Below are 8,599 nucleotides of genomic sequence, written 5' to 3'. Positions count from 1 at the left end.
TGCAAAGACATTAACGGGAAAAAAAAATACGTAGGCAAGAGGGAGGGGGCATAGATTAATCTAGAAAGAAAAGGTTGAACTAGACTAAGAAATTCTTTTTTCTGGAAGGCAATGGGGTTAAGTGACTTGTCCAAGATCACGCAGCTGGGTAATTATTAAGTGTTTGAGGCTGGATTTGAACTCAGATCCTCCTGACTTCAGGGCCGGTGCTCTATCCACTGTGCCACCTAGCTGCCCCTAGAATGAGAAATTTTTAAGGAAACTGAGGCAACAGGGAAGTTAATTTATTTCCTCAACGTTATATAGCTATCAATGAACTTACATGTATTCATTTGTTCATCTATTCAAGAATTAATATTCAAGAAATTTCAAGGGATATCTATTACCTTTAGGAAAAATGTAAATGACTCCACTTGCTCTCTCTAGGTCCAGTCAAACTGGCCCATTTTCCCCCTAGAACATGAGATTTCATTTCCCACCTCTGCTTTTGCATACCCTTAGCCCTGGTGTCTTGAATCCTCCATCAAAGATTCATCTCAAATGTCACTTCCTAAAACCAATCTGGTCTTAATACTACCTTGTTCTCCTTCTCTCCCCTTAAATCTAGTGTTGCTACTTTTTCCTGTTCCCCTGAAATTACTCTGTATTGAATATATACGTGTATTTTATTTATAAAAGGCAACTGTGGTATAGTGACTGTGAACTGCCCAGGAAAATCTGGGTTCAAATCTTACCTCTGATATTGGTTGACTAAGTGACTATGGGAAGTCACTTAGATTCAGTGCTCTAGGCAACTTTTTGAGATTAGATATTTCAGAGAATGTAGAGATGTGCATTGGAATCAGTAGTTTCCTTACCTTGGAGTTCTTTAAACCAGTGAAGTCAACTGTCAGTCAGTCTGTCTATCTATCTATCTAGCTATCTGTCTATCTATCTGTATATCATATAAGATATACATATATATTAGTTTATTATACATATAGTGTTTAATATAGATGAATAGGCATAAAGTTTATATATGTATATATAATATTTATATTTATGCATTTATGTATAACAGAATGAAAACTTTTGAGGTCAGAAGTTATTTCATTTTGTCATTGTATTCCCAATGTCTATTTAATAAATGCTTGATTAATTAGTTATTATTAACATATGACTAGGGGCAACCAGGTGGTGCAGTGCATGGAGTTTGGGCTTGGAATTGGGAAGACCCATGTTCCTGAGTTAAATCCAGCTTCAGGCACTTGCTTATCTGTATGACCCTGGAGAAGTCACTTATCCCTATTGGTCTCAATTTCCTCATTTGTAAAATAAGCTGAAGAAGGAAATGTTAAACCACTACAGTATCTTTGCCAAGAAAACTCCAAATAGGGTCATGAAGCCTTGGAGGCTGAACAAAACTTAATAAATTCCAATGGCTCCCTCCAGGATCAAATATAAAATCCTCTGATTTTCAAAGTCCTTCATAACTTAACTCCTTCCTGTGTTCCCAATTGCTTTAGGTCCTTGGTAATCCAGTGGCTCTGGCCTCCCTGTGGCTCTCACACAGTTGTCCCTCATGCCTAGAATATTCTCTCTCCTCAGTTTCCCTTTCCTTTCTTTGCCGGTAAGAGGTTGAGTTAAAATCTCCCCTTCTTTAGGCAGCCTTTTATATTCTCTCTTCATCCTGATGACTTCCCTTTTTAGATGAGCCCGTTCATATGCTGTATTAAGTATGGAACAGTTTTGATGCCATCTTGCCTGTGAGACTTTGTGAGCTGCTTAAGAGCCCGAACTATCCTTTCTCTCTCCTTGTATTCCCCAAACTCATCCAGGCTGGATACTTTGTGTTTAGTAACACTATAAGCTCTTTTAGACTGCCTGCCTGCACATGTATCTCTGTGTCTACATTCCCAGCGTTTAGTCCTCAGCAGCCCGACTAGACAGAAATCCAGCCCTGGCCGGGCCAACACCACAGGATGCTCCAGGCCCGAAGAGGCCTCTCACTGCTTCCTTGGGAAGAGCCAAGCAGCAACTGTAACCTTGATAAGAGTTTTCCAATGGGTCTAAGGTGGGCTGAGTCTTTTTTGGTGCTGCTCAAAGACATGGAGTAGGGGCGCAGGGGAGAGAGCACCGGGCCCTGGTTCAAATGCGACCTCAGGCACGTCATCATTACCTAGCTGTGGGACCTTGGGCGAGTCACTGAACTGCCCCTGCCTTGCAAAAAACAGAAGTGTGAAGTGGGAGATATGGGATCCCGTGGGCCCTAGGGGGCGGGCCTTGGCGTGGGGGGGGGGCTTCATTTGTGGGCTAAGAGGGCCCAGGGGCCGAATATGCTAAAACGCTTGGCCCCCGGCTCCCCCCCTCCATCATTATCATTATAGCCCGGGCCCTGAGGGCCCGAAGCCTCTAGTCGGGGGGTGCCCTGAGGCCTGGCCTCCTTCGGGGCCGGCTCCCGGGTTCTGGAGCCCCATCCCTCTCTAGGCGGGGGCGGGGGGCGCAGCGCGGGGCCGGGCCGGGGCGGAGGGCGCAGCTCCAGGCCGTGCCGCGGGGCCAGGCCGGGCCGGGGCGGAGGGCGCAGCGCGGGGCCGGGCCGGGCCGGGGCGGAGGGCGCAGCGCGGGGCCGGGCCGCGGGGCCAGGCCGGGCTGGGGCGGAGGGCGGAGGGCGCAGCGCGGGGCCGGGCCGGGCCGGGGCGGGGGGGCGCAGCGCCGGGCCGGGCCGGGGGGCGCAGCGCGGGGCCGGGCCGCGGGGCCGGGCCGGGGGGCGCAGCGCGGGGCCGGGCCGCGGGGCCAGGCCGGGCTGGGGCGGAGGGCGGAGGGCGCAGCGCGGGGCCGGGCCGGGCCGGGCCGGGGGGGCGCAGCGCGGGGCCGGGCCGGGCCGGGCCGGGCCGGGGGGCGCAGCGCGGGGCCGGGCCGGGCCGGGGGCGGGGGGCGCAGCGCGGGGCCGGGCCGGGCCGGGGCGGGGGGCGCAGCGCGGGGCCGGGGCGGGGGGTCGCAGCGCGGGGCCGGGCCGGGCCGGGGGCGGGGGGCGCAGCGCGGGGCTGGGCCAGGCCGGGCCGGGCCGGGGCGGGGGGCGCAGCGCGGGGCTGGGCCGGGCCGGGCCGGGCCGGGCTGCGGGGGGCGGGGCAGGCCCCGCGCCGCTCCGGCTCCCGCATTTTTCCAGAGTGACGTTTCCACAGGAAATAGAAACGCGCACCCCGACACACGGACTCGGCCGCGCGCGCACACGGGCGCGCGACCCCCGCCCCTCCAGCCCCGGGGCCCGCCGGCCTCCCGGGCCCCAGAGGCCCTGCCCCCCGCCCCCCCGGGGGCGCGCGGCCCACCCCGGCCCGGCCGGGGGGAGGGGAGCCCCGGGGGCCCGCGCCCCACTCACCCTCTTTGGCTTTCTTTCTCCGGGCCAGAGTTCCTCCAAGTTTCCCCAAGAAGGAGTCATCTTTCTTCCGGGACGGGGGGGACTTGGGGGTGGGGGACTTGGGGGCCGAGGGCGACTTCTGGGGGGAGGTGGCCATGGCGGGGAGCGGCGGGCGGCCCGGGCCGGCTGGGACTGAAGCTGCCCCTCTCCGAACGGAAGCGGAATTATTTCAAGCATTCGAGGCCGCGCTCGCGCCCCGCTCCCTTCCCTCGCCCCCCCTCCCTCTCTCCCTCTTCCCCCTCCCCCGCTCCCCCTCCCCCGCCCCCCCCCTCCCGCCCGCCTTCCCGGGAACGAGGCCGGCTGGCCCCCGGCTCTGGCAGCCGCGGCCCCGGCCCGGCCGGAGGGCCCGGGCCCACCCGGGGCAGGGAGCACGTGCCCGCCGTGGGCCTGCACTCACCCCGCCCCCCCTCGCCCCCGAGTGGGGAAGGCCTGGGTTCCAGTCCCGCTCCCCATTGGCTCTTCCCCACAAAAGATCCTGGCCCGGGGAGAGCTTGGTTCCGCGCTCTTCCGGCTGGTCCTGCCCCACGCTGAAGGCCAACCTTCAAGAGCAAGAGCAGTAGAGCCCCAGCCCTGGAGTCAGGAGGACCTGAGTTCAAATCCACCCGCAGACACTTCATCGTGACCCAGCTGTGTGGCCTTGGGCAAGCCACTTCACCCCATTGCCTTGCAAAAAAACAAAAAAAACCCGAGTGTGTGACCTGATCCGATTTCCTGGGGTCTAACCATTCTTTCAGAAATCGCACAACCCTGTTTTTAGCTCTGCACTGAAGGCTTTACCATAGATAACCTCCAAAGACCCTTCCAGTTCAATTTAAAAAAAAATTAAATTTCAAGAGTTTCAGCTGTGAGTTCAACCTTGAAGATGTTCAGTGAACTCCTTGGGGAGCTTGTGATAAGCTACAAGCTATGATTGCCCCAGGCAGACAGCGTCTGATTCCTGAATTTTCTATAGGGTCCAGTTAAAAAAGGAATTTTATTTCAACAACTCTGTTTTCCTCTCTTTTGAAAAGTCTACTTATGTTCAGGACTTCCCTTAGCACCATTTCAGGATCTACAGTACCAGTCTTTGACTTCTCTCTTATCAGCTTAGAGATGACCTGGGTTCTATCTAGTACCAGCTATGACACATATTAGCTTTGTGACCTTGGACAAGTTCTTTCCTCTCTTGGCTTTGTTTTCCTATGCTATAAAATCAGAGGGTTATACTACTACAGATCCTTAAGATCTGAAAATCTTTTAAGATCCTTAAGAGCCCATTCTGTTGTTTAGAATCCTATAACTAACACCAGATACCTCTACAGGTCTATAATGTTCTCATCTCAAACTCTTTAAATCTAGTCAAATTAATCATCTCCCTCCTAGAATTAGTTTCTCTTTCTTCTTTCCCCTTTTCTGTCAGTGGCAGCATTGTACTCCCAGTCACCTCTCAGAGCAATTTAAGATGACCTATCATCTGAAACTCTGGTCACTAATCTCAGTCAACATCCTATTCCAGATATTGTTTTGGTTTTTGTTTAGTCTCTGACCTGTGATTTCATCACTGTGGAAATTCCAGGTATGAAAATTCCTACAACCAATCTTCACCTTATTTGTCATTTATGGTCTTGAGAGATGCCTGGTGCACTTAGACCTTAAGTAACTTATCCAAGATCACTCAGCTAGCACCAGCAGAGTCAAAACACGAATCAAGGTCTTTGGATGCCAACTCCACTACAATATGCTTTCCTACATCTCATACCTTAAAGGGCAGCTAGTGGGAAGAGCACTGGTCCTGAAGTCAGGAGGACCTGAGTTCAAATATGACCTCAGACACTTAATATCTGGGTGACCTCACATCCAGAGATATCTCCAGTCATCTTGATTCAAATCCAACCACTGAACACAATAGAGCAGGAAGAGAAAGTGAGTCTGATGACTAAGCACAGAACCCCCCCAAATTCAAATGCATGTCATGGCATCACCTCCCTGCTGTCATAGTCTTCAAGAGCAAAGGACAAACATCATTGGCCTTCTGCCTAATATTTCCTTAGTTTCTTAAGCTTGAAACTTATCTACAAAGCAGATCTTAGGTAGGTAGATGATCCACTCTCTATCCCATGCAGTAAATAGTGCATTTTGCAGATGAGGAAATTAAGTCCCAGAGAAGTCAACAACTTGTTCAAGGTCTCTCTGTGAATTGACAATGCATCTGTGTAGGACAAAACCCCAGGTCTTTTGCAGACCATCAAATTATCATTAAATTAGGTTTCCAGATCAATCAATCAATAATATACTTATTAAGCACTCACTATATGCTAAGCATCATGTTAATCTCTGAGGATACAAAAAGAGGCAAAAGACATGCCCTTAAGAAGCATACAAATAATTTTAAATGTATTTAGAGCAATTTAGCAAGCTGAAGGAGAAAAACGGTACTTTTCTCTGTTCCCTTCCCACCTCCTCTACAATTTTAACAGTCACCAACAAATACAAACATTTCAATATGTGAAAAATAGCAAAAAAAGAGGCTCATATAAAAAAATTCAACTACTTTCACATCTAGCTTGGTTTTTTTGCTTACAAGTATGCACATTTCCAAAGGTTCCCTTACTTGGTCCAGTTAGGAGTGAGTACGTTAGTTGTCTATGTTCTCCCTGGAAACTTTATCTTAATTCCAATCACCTCTCAAAAAGACATTTGACATTTTTGGAGCATGTACTAGCACTTTTAACAAGGCTGTGGGTTCAACTATTGTTCTATAAGAAATCATGAAGGACAGGATTTCAGAACAGCCTGGAAAGACCTGCTTAGACTGATACAGAGTTAAGTGAACAAAACCAGAAGAACATTGTCCACATAACAGCAAGCAATATTGGGTGATGATCAGCTATGATGGCTGTGTTCATTTTAGCAGTACAATAATGAAAGACAATTCTAAAAAATTGTGTGGGAAAATATTATCCATATCCAGAGAAGGAAGTATGGAATTCAAATGAAGACCAAAATTTATTATCTTCAATTTTTAAACATTGTCATATATTATTTTTGTTTCAATTCAATTCTTTCACAATGTGATTAATATGGATTTATGTATAGCATAATTATGCATGTATAACCTATATTAGTTTGCTTTCTGTTAAGGGGAGTGAGGAGAGAGGGAGGAAAATGTGAAACTCAAAACCTTTGAAAAAAGATTGTTAAAAGCTTTGAAAAAATAAATATTTTTTTAAAAACACTGGGTTCAACAGACTGAAGCACTTTTTTTCTCTTTCACCTTATTTCTTGTGAGGTTTTTATTTTTGAGGGGGTAGGGGGATTATGTTTACTCTTACTACATGACTATTTTAGTAATGCATAAATACATTTTTAAAATTAAATTAAAAAAGACTGGGTTAAGACAAGGGAGTCAATAGAACTGAGTAGTGGAAGATATGATTCTATCATAAATAAGATGTTAGAGACTAACATGAATCCAGAAGAAGACAAAAGATTTCATATATTTATTATATTTTATAATATAAAAAATATAGTGTTGATCTAAGGGATGATGGATATGATGACTGCAGAGAAGGAACAGGGAAATGAGGAATAGTGACAGATCAGAAAACTATTATCATTCTGATGTTGACTATGGAGAACATAACATAACTACAGTGATGATATTAATGAGTGGGAGAGTAAGACAATTACGTTGCCCCCCCCCACTTTCTGTTACTGTTACAAAGAATGACATTAGAGAAATGATGGAATCCATTAAAGGCCCTCAACCTGTAGATATGCAGCTGATGAATAGGAAAAAGAGATGCAAGCCATGATTTCTCCTTCTAAAAGTACTATCAATTGCAAGATGCTACTAGCTGGATAGAAACCAATCAGAAAAAGTTGGTGATTCAAGGAAATCATATTGCAATGCACTACAATAATCCTCAATCTAAATTTGAGGATATATTTGTTACAAGTGCTGCCTTAACAACATTAGGAAAAGACTAAAATGTTTGGGATTTGGAACTGATAAATTAGACTCAGAACAGGAAATTCCATCTAAAATTGCAAAGTCTGCACAGGCTGTGATACTGTCATTCTTTGACTATTGTTCTTCATATCGTAGTAGATTCCATAATGACAGCATTATCTCCATATGCATCATTAACTTTTTTTTTTTAAGTTTTCTTTTTGAAAGGCAAATGGGGTTAAGTGGCTTGCGGAAGGCCACACAGCTAGGTAATTATTAAGTGTCTGAGACCGGATTTGAACCCGGGTACTCCTGACTCCAGGGGCCAGTGCTTTATCCACTGCGCCACCTAGCCACCCCTGCATCATTAACTGTCAATAACTCTTCTTCTAAGAGACAAGCAAACATAGCAGAATAGAGAATTTGCATTTGTTCAACTGTCTTCAGAATGGATGCTTCTCAGCTACTAGAGGGGGCTATAAAATCCTCCTGCTCCTCCTCCACTGAGTCACAAAAACTTTTTACTTCCTAATATATATAAAAGTTATATTTACACTATGCTATAATTTATTATTATGTCCTAAAAATGTATATAGCCTTAATTAAAAATGCTTTATTGATTAGAAAAATTGGAGTAGATTTTGCCAAAAGTGCCAGAAAGGATTTCGTTCTCCCAGATGGTAACAGAATTAACACCTTTTCTGTGACTGGTATAACTATTACTGTAGCTCAGTGGTAATTCCCTCAGTCTCAGGAATACCTTGTTTTATTGTGCTTTGCTTTATTGCATTTTGCAGGTTTGGGTTTTTGTGTTTGTGATGATGCTATATTGAGCAAGTCTATCGATACCATTTTTCCATCAGTGTGGGTGCTTATTGTGTTTCTGTTCCATTTTGATAATTCTTGTTATATATCCATTTTCATTATTATATCCATTATGGTAATCTTTGATGTTACTAATAGAATTGTTTTGGGATGCCATCAATCATACCCATACAAGATAACAATAGATAAATGCATTTCTTCTGATTGCTCTATTGACTAACCGTTCCCTGTTTCTGTCTTCTCAAGCCTCCCTATTCCCTAAGACACAACAATATTGGAAAATAGTACATAAACTTATTGTTGATAAAGCCATAGAGTTTGAGAGGATTGATTTCAATTTTTGAAATAAGTTCTATAGTGGGTAAAATGCTATCAAACATGGGGTGGCTAGGTGGCGCAATGGATAGATCACTGGCCTTGGAGTCAGGAGTACCCGAGTTCAAATCCGG

At 46.7% G+C, this 8,599-nt stretch overlaps 1 pseudogene; it reads left to right on the top strand.

Moving 5' to 3' along the window:
• The first annotated feature begins 3,489 nt into the window (after positions 1-3,489).
• LOC141519339 (RNA-binding protein 5-like) lies at positions 3,490-8,064 on the top strand (annotated as a pseudogene).
• Positions 8,065-8,599: the final 535 nt, after the last annotated feature.

The sequence above is a fragment of the Macrotis lagotis genome, chromosome 3 (genome assembly GCF_037893015.1).
Source record: "Macrotis lagotis isolate mMagLag1 chromosome 3, bilby.v1.9.chrom.fasta, whole genome shotgun sequence".
Lineage (NCBI taxonomy): Eukaryota > Metazoa > Chordata > Mammalia > Peramelemorphia > Peramelidae > Macrotis > Macrotis lagotis.
Note: the sequence above shows the minus strand (reverse complement) of the source record. Positions and strands in the feature narration are given on the sequence as shown.